Genomic DNA, 14,109 nt, shown 5'->3' with positions numbered 1-14,109 from the left:
TAGAACAGCGGGAAGACTATTGTGAGTTTTGGAAATCTCCAAATGATTTTTAATTATGTTACAGTTTAGACTCTTGTCTAATCTTTATTTTACTAAACAATACTGCCTTCTAGAACACATATGAAGCTATTAGACTCTGTTGTTTAATCCTGAAGGTGTATTTCAGCATAAAAAATATTAACATTTCCAATGAAATCCTTTCCAAATATCTCAAGATATTTCTATATAAATCCCAGAAATATCTTTTTTTAAATATCCTATTTTTTTCTTTCTGGTCCAATGTTCTCACATGCCACAGCTGTTCCCATGCATCTTGCTCCAATGACCTGTTTCTCGAAAAAACCCTTTTGCCCTTTACCTAACAGCCTCCTGAGAGTCCCTTCACTACTTTTTTTTTTTTTTAAGTTACAAATGCAAGAAATGTCTAGAAGAATAAGAAGGAAGAGAGAATGAGAGAGTTAAGATAAAATTCTCCTAATCTTGTACAGAGGAAAGGCAAAGACTGCAAATACTTTACTTTTGTCATTTGGGTACCTGTAGACCACTCTGTTATTCTTGGATTTCCCTGATGGCTCAGATGGTAAAGGATCTGCCTGCAGTGCGGGAGACCTGGGTTCATTCCCTGGGGGTTCCCTGGAGGAAGGCATGGCAACCCACTCCCATATTCTTGACTGGAGAATCCCCACGGACAGAGGAGGCTGGCGGGCTACAGTCCATGGGGCTGCAAAGTGTTGGTCGTGACTGAGAGACTAAAGACAGCACAGTACAGACTTGTAGTAACATAGACAATGATGAGAAAGCCTTAGAATTTTGGATCTAAGACTTCTGAAATCTTTAAATCTAGACAATTCTACTAATGAGGACACTTGGTCCTGGATTTAAAAATCACCTTCATAAAGTTATACCTCTAAATAACAGCGACTGAATATATGAATGTGTCAGAACAAAACACTGAACTCCACATATAATTGTCTAGAGCTGAACCAAGAAAGAATCTGCAGATAATTTCTTTAGCTTCCTTACTTTGTAGTGAGTACTCTGCTGGTTAAGAAAATCAAGTGACTTACCCTGGGTCTGAAATCTAATTAGGATTGCAGCTAAAATACTACCTTGTTCTCAAAGTGCTTTGATGAATGGTTTTATCCCCTTAGACAGTTGGCTTCCAAACATTTTTAGTATTTTTTAATTTTAAAAATGAATTCATTGTTTAAACAAATTAATTTGAAAAATTCTAATTGATAATACTGATAATTCCTCGAATGAGGCATTGTTTGACAATTTCTCCCAACACACACACACACACACACACAGAGTCCTATCTGCTTACCATCATCACACAACTTGTAGTCCCTAGGGAGACTGAGAAACCTTCAGCCCACTGTAAAGCAGAGTTTGGAAACCCTACTTGGAAACACTAGTAGCTCAGAAGGTCAAGAACTGGCCTGCGATGCAGGAAACCCAAGTTTGACCCTGGGGTTGGGAAGATTCCCTGAAGAAGGGAATGGCTACACACTCCAGTGTTCTTGCCTGGAGAATTCCATAGACAGAGGAGCCTGGCTGCCTATAGTCTGTGGGGTCACAAAGAGTCCGACATGACTGAACAACTAACACTTTTACTTCATTTTCACTTGGAAACACTCACACATGCCAAGACACTCTCTCTCTCCATTTATGAAATTTGGGAGAATTCAGGCTTAATAAAGAGAATAGAGCAAAGAGAAAATACATTTGCTCCAAAACGTAGCACTACAAATTTACAGACGAAGCAGCGTTGAACAAAGCGGAGTAAAACAGATAAGATGGAAGGGAAGATCGAAAACTACCCTGAGATCTGGTCTAGGGGACAGTAAAAATCGTTATTTATCTTCTTAAGAGGCAGAAGTGTATGAACTCGATCTCTCTGTTAGACTGAAGATCTATCACTAATTGATAGATGTTGGGTCAAGAAAACAGATTGTCATTCCTCCCCAACTTACTGGTCAGACACCAATCATTTCACTAATTTCCAAGGTGCTTCCTAATTCTCCAAATATCTTTGCATTGTTGGGATCTGCTGACTTTATTAAGAAACAAAGAGATCTTCTTGCAAGCCTGTGTTTATTCTCCTAAAGTCTTGCTCATAACCCTAAAAAGAAATTTTCTGGACTTTCCAAATATTGAAAACACAGATTGGGTTAATGCATGCTAGGAGAAGGATTAACTGAGAAAATTTAACAATCTATTACAAATAAGAGGCAAATTTTAAGCAATGGAGTCAAAATGAAGAATAAGGGGATGACATTTCTTTTATGACTCGTTAGTGGAAGAGTTCCAAAGCTGGCTTTCCCTTAGTCACAACCATCTGTCAAATATTATACTGAAGGTACTTTTGAATATGAAATGTCACTGGGATCGGAAATAAAGATTTTTTCTGAAGTTAAGTTTTCATATTTATCCCTGTATATTAAAGACAATGAGCCTAAATCATAACTTAAAAATTAAAAAATGAAAAGAATTAAAAAATGTTTTAAAGTCCTAAATACATATTTTCTGTGAATAAGAATGTACTCTTTCTGATTAATTAATATAAAAAAAGAAAAAATATATTTTTTAAAATTAAAAAATGGAAAGAATTTAAAAATGTTTTAAGTCCTAAATACATATTTTCTATTAATAAGAATGTACTCTTTCTGATTAATATAAAAAAAGAAAAAATATACATATATTTTTATGTTAACAAAGCACAAAAAGAAATCAAAGTAGTTTAAATTTAAACCTGAAAAGAAACAATTCTAATGTCAGACTAGAAAAAAGGGATGTAGGATGTATTTTCAATAAGAGATTTTTATTTACTATTTTAAAATTTTAAGGACTGTAAAGTAGAAACAGGCCTACCTGAAACTCAGACTAAAAAAATTCTGCTGAATAATTCTGGTTCTAATATATTCTCATTTTATCTACATTAAAATATTCTTATAAAGAGAAAGAAGTTATTATTGTGCTAATCTTGACCTTCTTTTAGAGTTCTTAAGTACTCTGGTTAAATGTTTTATAGAAATTCTTGGCCAAATAGATTTCTGTATAAGAAAATTCAGAAGAAAAGGATACATTCATATTATGATCATGAATGTTGTAATTAAAATTAATGTACTGTATCAAAGTCACCCCCAAAAGGACTTTTATTTCAATACCTGCTTTTATAATTTCAAATAATTGCAAACTGAAATAATAAATACATTTATATCCAAATTCATTTGGTATGACTCTAAACTTGAAATGAAAATGAGAAGGATTTGCAAATAAACAATGTGATCATCTTCACCTTATTGTGGATAACTGTCATTTAGGTAAGTAGGGATGGCTAATTCTGAGCCTGGGCAGAAGAATTAAAGGTAAGAATAATATTGTTACTATATCTTATTAGTAGGATGAACCAACACCATTATTTACAAATAATATTAGCATTTTTATTTCGCAAAAGATAGAAAGTGTCTGGACTGAAACTAGCCCTTCAGGCTCCTCTCTGTCTGTGGAATTCTCCAGGCAAGAATACTGGAATGGATTGCCATTTCCTTCTGCAGGGGATCTTCCCAATCCAGGGATCAGACCCAGTCTCCTGCATTGTAGGCAGATTCTTTACACTCTGAGCCACTGGAGAAACCCCAAAAGTGTCTGGGAAATATTTGAAAGTGTGTACTGGGGTGAAATGAACTCTGGAAGTAGAATGAGAAAATCCAATTTGGAGTCCCATATCTGCCATTTATGCAGTGTATAACCTAGGCCAGCTCAGTCATCTGGGGTTCAATTTTCTTATCTGTGAAATGAGACTGTACCAAAGAACTTTTTAAAAACCCTTTAAAGTTAAAGTATCTGTGATAACTCTAAATGATTATATGTTTTAAAACTGAGAACCTAAATAGAGATTATTAGTGAATATGGCTTCCCTAGTGGCTCAGATGGTAAAGAATTTGCCTGCAATGCTGGAGACCCAGGTTCAGTTCCTAGGTTGGGAAAATCCCCTGGAGAAGAGAATGGCAACCCACTCCAGTATTCTCACCTGGGAAATCTCATGGACAGAGGAACCTGTTGAGCTGCAGTCCATGTGGTCTTAAAAGAGTTGGACACAACTTAGTGACAAAATAATAATGAATATACAAAAGGGAAAATATGAGTTAATTCCCGTATTTGAGAAAATTAAAGAGGAGATATAACAAAAACTTGGGGCATCAATAGAATATACCAAGGACTATAACTTAGAAGAAAAAAAAGACAACCACCCTCTGTATTAATACATTTACATTCTATATTAAATATATTCCTACTTGGGAAAAAATGGAAAAGGTTTTAACTTTTACCATTTGGGGAATTTTAAAGATGAGATTATTGAGGCGGCTTTTTTGATTTAAACATTCTGTGTTATGCCACAAATTGAGTTGCAAAACTGACATAGCATTGTATTTTTAGATATTTGATAAAATATTGAATATTATTGCTTTTAGTTTTCCTCTATATCTTAGAGCCAAGAAATATATTTTTAGTGGTCTCAGATATTTTATTAGCCTTCACTGTTTGTAGGTACTAAAGCATGGGCTTATACTGCCTAAATAATAAAAGTAACCCTGCAGGATTTCTTCTACTAATATTTCTTAAATGAACAAATTCTAGTCCTGTGCATCTTTCAATGCTTAGTCTGAGTCTTACCACTTTTCCTCTTTATCTTCTTCTTTTTGGAGGTGAGGGTAAAATTTCTCAGGGCTGATTGACTGTACAGTTACTGTCACACCATTTGAGTGACACAGAACACTTGATATCATGCCAAAGCTTTATCCGCCCTCCAAACACCATTCCTGCCCAAGGAGATGCTCACAGAATCTGACTGAGGCAGCCACAGTGAGGAAGAAGAACAGGTCCCCTCTTTTCTCTCTCCCATCTTCCATCTCTGGGCTTGGATGAGATCACTGCAGCCCTTTCGGTCTCCTTTTCTTCCTCCCCAGTGTGTTCCAACTATGACTTACTCTTTGATCCCTTCTTTAGAGTACAGGATCCAGCTAATGCTGAGTTTAAGAAAACATGAAATAATATCTATTCTGGAAAGAATTAGGAAAGGATGCCAGAAGAGCTCCTTCAATCCTACACAGTCTCTCAGGGAAACATAGCAGACTCCATCTGCAAGGAAGACCCAAGCATTGTGGAGAACGGAGAGGGTGGGGAAGCGGGAAGAAGTGGAAAATGAATCAAAAGTACCAACCAAGAAGATATGGTGAGGACTCTGAATGTAGTCTACAGGGGACAAATTTCTTGGAGTCAGATCTGCCTCAGCCATTCACTGTATCTGATGAAGGCTACAATGTGACTTGCTCTTGTCTGAGTTGCTTGGTGTCAGCTTGGTTTCTACAAAGTCACTGTCTCTTCTATTATAGCCCTTATCTTACAGACAAGGTTGCCAGGTGAAATGTGAGATGACCATTAAGTTTGAATTTCAAATAAGCAATGAAAAAAATTAGTAAGTCTCCAATTTTCTTTACATACTTCCCCCCACCTCCCCACCACCACCACCAGAATCTGGCATCATTTTCAGGGATCAATCAGCCTTGCCTGACCCATATTTCCATTTTCTATTCATTCTCCTGATGGACTTTGCATTGCTCTTCTTATTAACTCTATCTCTTGACTTCTGGACCCATGCATTTTTTTTAATAGATGAGCTAGCACCATAGAGTGCTTCTAAACAGAACACTCCAGAAATAAGAATCTCAGTTCAGTTCAGTTCAGTTTGTCAGTCATTCTGACTCTTTGCAACCCCACAGACTGCAGCACATCAGGTTTCCCTGTCCATTACCAACTCCTGGAGCTTGCTCAAACTCAAGTCCATTGAGTTTGTAATACCATCCAATCATCTCATCCTCTGTCATCCTTTTGGACATCATCTTCCTGCCCTCAATCTTTCCCAGCATCAGGGTCTTTTCCAAGGAGTCACCTCTTCACATCAGGTGACCAAAGTATTGGAGCTTCAGCCTCAGCATCAGTCCTTCCAATGAATATTCAGGACTGATTTCCTTTTAGGATGGACTGGTTGGATCTCCTTACAGTTCAAGGGACTCTCAAGAGTCTTCTCCAATACCACAGTTCAAAAGCATCAATTCTTCAGCACTCAGCTTTCTTTATAGTCTTACTCTCACATCCCTACATGACTACTAGAAAACCATACCTTTGACCAGATGGGCCTTTGTTGGCAAAGTAACATCTCTACTTTTTACTATGCTGTCTAGGTTGGTCATAGCTTTTCTTCCAAGGAGCAAGCATCTCATGGCTGCAGTCACCATCTGCAGTGATTTTGGAGCCCCCCCAAATAAAGTCTGTCACTGTTTCCATTGTGTCCCCATCTATTTGCCATGAAGTGGTGGAGCTGGAAGCCATGATCTTAGTTTTTTAAATGTTGAGTTTTAAGCCAACTTTTTCACTTTCCTCTTTCACTTTTATCAAGAGATTCTTGATTCTCCTCCACTGGGGAATCTCAGGCTGGCACAAAACTTAGTTCAGTAAACCCTCACATCCCTTCCTGAGACCAAATGGTCATGGACCCTCCAAATATAAAGACAAGAGCCAGGCCACTGACTGAAGTCCTGGCTCCACAGAATGCAGTTAGCTGTGATGATATAAAGCCAGAGTTCCTTTGAGGTTGGCATGTGCAAAGGTCTGACTTTCCTCCAAGGAAGACATGCTGCTGTCCTCAGATTGACTGAAAGGGCTCAATACCTTATATTCCAATAAATAGTGGTAGCTGGTCTCTTTACTTGATGGTGCCATATTAGGGGCTGGAGGTGCATCTTCCAAGTCAGCTAATATTAGGTCCTCAGCAATGGTGGCAGTTCCCAGCACTGTAAGGGATGCCTTACAATTGCCATGTGAAACTCCTGCTCTTGCCATCAATGCCTACAGCACTATGGCCCAGAACCAGGCAAAAGTGCCGATATCATGTTTTGTTTTGCTTCTATTTTGTGTGTGTACTTTTCAGGCTTTTCTGAATAGAATATCCCTAACATAGGGGCTTCCCGGGTAGCTCAGATGATAAAGAATCTGCTTGCAATGCAGGAGACCTGGATTCAATCCCCTGGTTAGGAAGATCCCCTGGAGAAGGGAATGGCAACCCACTCTAGTATTCTTGAGCCTGAAGGGCTACAGTCCATGGAGTCGCATAGAGTTAGACACCAACTGAGCAACTAACACACTTTAAGAAGAACATTGCATACATGAAGAACATTGCATATCCCACTCTCTGAAATACTTCTGTAAAATGACATTAGGTACATGTCTACCTTTTGTAGCACACTTGAAAGGAAAAGAAAACACAAACAAGCCATTTCAATCTGAAAGGTGACCAGAAAGGAAAAAACATAGTGCCTGGTTTCCAACTAGGAAACAGTGTCATCCCATTTCTCAGCAGGAGCCTCAGGCGTTTTGGGAGCCATATTGGGTGTCAGTTTCTCCCACACTGTCAGCCTTTTGGGCAGTCACTGTACCTCCTTCTGCAAGTACAAAGAGAATGTGCCCAGGGGCCCAGGTGCAACTTTACATTTCCTTTCCTTGGAGGGACATGGTTCCAAACATGCAAAAGTCCCATATGTTATCTTTCCGTCCTCCTGGGCTCACCCATTCTTCTTACTCAGGTATTTCTTTAAGGATCACCTCACTTCATAGCAGTTGTTTTTTTCTTTATTTCCTCATAGGAGGCACAAGAAATGTGTACGGAGGTGGAGGGAACAGCTCAGATGCGAAGTTTCCCATAATGCTTTCTTTGGTCTCCAACCACAGAAGTAATTACCTTCTCCCTATTTTACCATATACCTTCCCACCCCCCGTAGAATGTATAAAGTAGACTGTATGATTCTGGAAAGCAGGATTCATTTCTTACTGACCTGGGACCTTGGTATCCCCTCAGGAGTGACTGGAAGAGTATTTTCTATGTTGAACTGATACAGAGTTCCAAAGAATAGCAAGAGGAGATAAGAAAGCTCTCCTCAGTGACCAGTGCAAAGAAATAGAAGGAAAAAAAAAAAAAAATAGAATGGGAAAGACTAAAGATCTAGTCAAGAAAATTAGAGATACCAAGGGAACATTTCATGTAAAGATGGGCATAATAAAGGACAGAAATCATATGGACTAAACAGAAGCAGAAGATATTAAGTAGAGGCAGCAAGAATACACAGAAGAACTATACAAAAAAGATCTACATGACCCAGATAACCATGATGGTGTGATCACTCACCTGGAGCCAGACATCCTGGAATGCAAAGTCAAGTCGTCCTTAGGAAGCATCACTATGGACAAAGCTAAAGGAGGTGATGGAATTCCAGTTGTACTATTTTAAATTCTAAAATATGATGCTGTTGAAGTGCTGCACTCTATATGCCAACAAATTAAAAAAACTCAGCAGTGGCCACAGGACTGAAAATGGTCAGTTTTCATTCCAATCCCTGAAAAAGGCAATGCCAAAGAATGTGCAAGTTACCGCAAAATTGCACTTCTCTCACATGCTAGTGAAGTAATGCTCAAAATTCTCCAAGCCAGGCTTCAACAGTACAGAACTGTGGACTTCCAGATGTTCAAGCTGGATTAAGAAAAGGCAGAGAAACCAAAGATCAAATTCCCAACATCTGCTGGATCATTGAAAAAGCAAGAAAGTTCCAGAAAAACATCCAATTCTGCTTTATTGACTACACCAAAGCCTTTGACTGTGTGGATCACAATAAACTGTGGAAAATTCTGAAAGAGATGGGAATACCAGACCACCTGACCTGCCTCTTGAGAAACCTGTCTACAGGTCAGGAAGCAATAGTTAGAACTGGACATGGAACAGACTGGCTCCAAATTGGGAAAAGAGTGTGTCAAGGCCGCTTATATGTTGTCACCCTGCTTATTTAACTTATATGCAGAGTACATCATGAGAAATGCTGGACTGTATGAAGCATGAGCTGGAATCAAGATTACCAGGGGAAATATCAATAACCTCAGATATGCAGATGATGCCACACTTATGGCAGAAAGTGAAGAAGAGCTAAAGAGCCTCTTGATTAAAGTGAAAGCGAAGAGCAAAAAAATTGGCTTAAAACTTAGCATTGAAAAAACTAAGATCATGGCATCTGGTCCCATCACTTCATGGCAAATAGATGGGGAACCAGTGGAAACAGTGACAGAATTTTTGGGGTGGGGGGGGGGGCTCCAAAATCACTGCAGATGGTGACTGCAGCCATGAAATTAAAAGATGCTTACTCCTTGGAAGAAAAAGTATGAACAACGTAGACAGCATATGAAATTAAAAGACGCTTACTCCTTGGAAGGAAATTTATGACCAACCTAGATAGCATATTGAAAAGCAGAGACATTACTTTGCCAACAAAGGTCCGTCTAGTCAAGGCTATGGTTTTTCCAGTGGTCGTGTATGGATGTGAAAGTTGGACTGTGAAGAAAGCTGAGCACCGAAGAATTGATGCTTTTGAACTGTGGTGTTGGAGAAGACTCTTGAGAGTCCCTTGAACTGCAAGGAGATCCAACCAGTCCATTCTGAAGGAGATCAGTCCTGGGTGTTCTTTGGAAGGAATGATGCTAAAGCTGAAACTCCAATACTTTGGCCACCTCATGCGGAGTTGACTCATTGAAAAGTTTCTGATGCTGGGAGAGATTGGGGGCAGGAGCAGAAGGGGACGACAGAGGATGAGATGGCTGGATGGCGTCACCGACTCGATGGACATGAGTTTGAGTGAACTCTGGGAGTTGGTGATGGACAGGGAGGCCATGAGGTCGCAAAGAGCTGGACACGACTAAGCGACTGAACTGAACTGAACTGAGACAGCATGTTAAAAGTAGAGACTTTACTTTGCCAACAAAGGTCCATCTAGTCCAAGCTATGATTTTTCCAGTAGTCATGTATGGATGTGAGATTTTAACTATGAAGAAAGCTGAGCACTGAAAAGTTGATGCGTTTGAACTATGGTGCTGGAGAAAACTCTTGAGAGTCCCTTGGACTGCAAGGAGATCCAACCAGTCCATCCTAAAGGAAATCAGTCCTGAATATTCATTGGAAGGACTGATGCTGAAGCTGAAACTCCAATACCTTGGCCACCTGATGTGAAGAACTGACTCATTTGAAAAGACCCTGATTCTGGGAAAGAATGAAGGCAGAGAGAGAAGGAGGTGACAGAGGATGAGATGTTTTGATGGCATTACCAACTCAATGGACTAGGTCTGAGCAGGCTCTGTGAGTTGGCGATGGACGGCAAGGCCTGGAGTGCTGCAGTCCTTGGGGTTGCAAAGAACTGGACACAACTGAGCGACTAAACTTAACTGAACTGATTCAAAATATTGATCAAAACTAAGCTCCTAGTAGAAATAAATTCCCATTTACAATGTATGTAAGATACCAAATGTATCACATTCTTACAATGTCATCATACACTGTCATACTCAAATTATGTGCAATTATGAAATCATACTTAATAACAGATCATTAATTTGTCTATTAATTGCCCCCTGTTTTGGAACTTTGAAGTATCCTTTTGACAGAGGTTACTACTGTTTGTCCCTGATCTCCAAATGGCCCACGGATATCAACCCACCAGCAGCAGGTGAAGGATTTTTTTTAGCACTTAGGCATAGCTAAATCATTAGAGATTTTGTGTTTTATTTTTTTAACCTAATTTGCAGTACATTTTGTTTCAAAAACTAGGAACTATAGGAATGGTCTTCCCAGTAAGATGGAACATTAACTCAGAAAAATACCTGTCTCATAGGCTGAGGTGGATATAACTCACAACAATAGAGTATGAAGTTATTTGAAGAACCAGACCTTTTTTAAAGAGAAATATTTTTCAAAAACCCAATGGCTTATGATAAATGTAAATATTTAAATATTTTGTTATAAAGCATCTTAGTTGAATCCAGGGTGGGTTACTAATCACAAGACATGGGTGAATTTAAGTGACTTTTTGCCCTCGTACCTAGTAAAATACATCTCTCTGACACAGAAATTTCATACAACTCTGTACTTTAAAAGCAACTTCCTAACCAATCATCCATGGGTTCACTCCTACCACTTCATTCCAAACTCTGCTCAAATCCTACTTTCTCTATGAAAACCTCTCTTTATTAACCAGGTTGGAGAGAGGCTAGACACTGTCGAGAACCACTCCTGTGGAACTTTATTGAACACCCTTACTCCTGCACTCCATTGTGTTAATGAACACGTTTCCTCTTCACTCCTCGCTTAGCACCCCAGAACAGAACACACTGCAGCCAGAGCTTCAGGGCTCAGGACGGCTCCTTCTACACAGCTCTTCAATCTTCTTCAAGGACTGGGCTTACTGTTGCAGTGGACCTTTGGGGTTGAAAAGAGCAGAAACTGGATCTACCTAACAAGCCAAAAGGGAAATTCTTGGAAGCAAAGTGGGCTGCCTAACAGGATCATGAGGCTGCTCAAAGGGCATGCTTAGAAGTGCAAGAACCAAGGCAGCAGGAACCACTTAAAAGCCTGCTTGATGGTGGTCCAACTCCCACTGTTTTCAGACTTTGCCTCAGTCTGCTGCTAATTTCAGTTCCAAGAAGAAAGCTTTATATTAGTTCATTCTGAGCCACCAGCCCACCTACCTCCTTACCAAAAGGAGTATTGGGCACTTGAACCATTCTATCTTATGTCAAAGAAGAATTTACCCAATTAGAAATAAAGGTGCTATTATTTCTAATAGATAGATGATAGATGAAGAAGCAAAAGAATCAGCCAATAATCACCATACATTTGTTGAAGATAGTGGCATAGGAACCTCTGGAAATTTCTTAGGATGCTTGTTGTAATAAAAGGCAAAGTAATAAAGGAGAAGGAGCATGGGCATTGGAATCAGAACCACTTGGTTTTGCTACTTACCAGATGGGTTGCTGTTCTTTTCTGAGCTTCCATTTCCTCATCTGCAAAATAGATTTACCTCTTGAGGTTAGCATGTGGATTGCGTTAGATAATATGTGAAAGTACCTTCCGCAGTAAGTGACATTGAGTAGGCCCTTTTTTTTAAATTGAAAGATAATTGCTTTACAATGTTGTGTTGGTTTGTTTCTCCCATACAAAATATATGAATATGCCATATATATATGTATAGCCATATACATATGTGTATATACATATATATGTATGTGTGTGTGTGTGTATATATATATCCCTCCCTCTTGAGCTTCCCTCCCACATCCCCTCTGCTCTAAGTTGTCACAGAGTGCCAGTCTGGGCTCCTTGTGTTAAATACCGGCTTCCATCAGTAGCTGCTAGGCATTAATAAACATGTTTGCTTTGAGGAATATAGGCATTCTTAATACTACTAGCTTCACTTGTTTTGGTCTATGGGGTCTATTCTTGTCCAGCAATTTAAAAAATAACTCTGAAGCTTTGTGCTTGCTCTTACAAGAGTATTTTTTCTTTAGAAAACTTCAACTACTTTATGGTATTAACAGACACAAGCTCCCTCTAAAGTCACTCGTGCTTTCAGTAAGGAATACTTTCCTCACTCTTCCGTTAAAGTATTGCCTCTTACATTATGGTCATTTGAAAAATCTTTGTTGTATATTTTCTTTACATGTTTACTTAATGTTTAACTCAACCCCTTGCCACCACTACCACACCCCTCACCTTCCCCACTACACATCTGCTCTTCTACCTGCCCCCTGCCACCTCTGTCAGCAGAGAGCGTCATTCTCTATCCAACTGCTCACTAACGCTTTGTCATTTTCCTAGTTATGCTGACATCTTGCCCCAGAGTCTTAATCACCAGGTCTCATGGATTCTGTCTCCAGATATTTCTTGATCCGTCAACTTCTTCCCAAATATACCCCAGCAACTGAGCCATCATTGTTTCTGAATCCTCTCCGCCTTGTTAGTTTCATCTAGCTCTTTTTTCCTGATGCCCACATGTTGCTGATAGACTGGAATCTTCTTGCCTGCAAAGCTGACCTTCCCATCTTGCCATATCACAGACTACATGTTTACAAGTTGCCTCTGCCTCCAGCTACCTCCTGCTCACACTTGTCTCCCAGCTTAGATGTTAGTTTCTCAGGAAAGTTCTCCCTAATCCCACTGGCTAAATTAGTTTTACTACTAAGTGTACTTGTGGAACTGTGTGCTTCATTATTCTTCTCATCTGGATTCTTAATATAGGAAAATGGGATATTTTCTGGTTTGTTTATTATTTATTACACCCACCAGACAACAGATTCCATAAGAGCAAGGACTAGCTCTGTCCTACTAATCATTTGTTGATACTCAAAAATATTTAATACACAAGGTATGCAGTTATTTTTATTACTTTTATTAACATCTAATATTTATTAAGGATTGCTATATATCAATTACCATGTCAAGAACTTTACAAGCATTTATTCCACCCAACTATCCCATAATTAAGGGATTATTTTTAGTATCATCACTTCAAAGATGAAGGAAAAGAGCCTTAGGAAAGTTCAAAGTCATGGAGGTTCACAAGACTGTTTTTCATAACTGGCCTTTGAACCTGTCTCTTCACAACTAGCCCAAGCTCTTAATATACTAAGAGTGAGTCTTAATATATTCAGCTCAAGACAGTACACAGGCCATTTGAAGGCTTTTATTAGGAGTAGCCACTATTATCATGACCCCCTGCATTTTAGATTTAGAACCACTCTGTGTAATATTCCTATTTATAGGTTCTAAATCTAAAATGCAGGGGGTCATGATAATAGTGGCTACTCCTAATAAAGGCCTTCAAATGGCCTGTGTACTGTCTTGAAGGTTTCACATGTATTGTTTCATTTAATTCTCATGCAACAAATCTTCTACATCTCATTATTCCCTTTGAAGTGTGAGGGAGAAGAGGTTTGTCAAGGTTAGCTAAATTTTCAGAGGTTCCCCTGCTAATTGAAAAACATGCAATGAAGTTAGGACCCATATCCTCTGACTTCTGCCCTCAAGGTCAAACTCCCAACTGGTCTATAATGTGCCCCTCAAGCCACTGCCCCCATTTCTGCCATGGCACTGGTGGTGCTTGCTTGCCCTGGCTTCTTCTAAGACCCCAGTTCAGACTGAGGGGCTCTTTGGGACTTTTCAGAGCACTAAGTGAAAGT

Source organism: Budorcas taxicolor, chromosome 2 (genome assembly GCF_023091745.1).
Source record: "Budorcas taxicolor isolate Tak-1 chromosome 2, Takin1.1, whole genome shotgun sequence".
In the NCBI taxonomy this organism is placed as follows: domain Eukaryota; kingdom Metazoa; phylum Chordata; class Mammalia; order Artiodactyla; family Bovidae; genus Budorcas; species Budorcas taxicolor.
Note: the sequence above shows the minus strand (reverse complement) of the source record.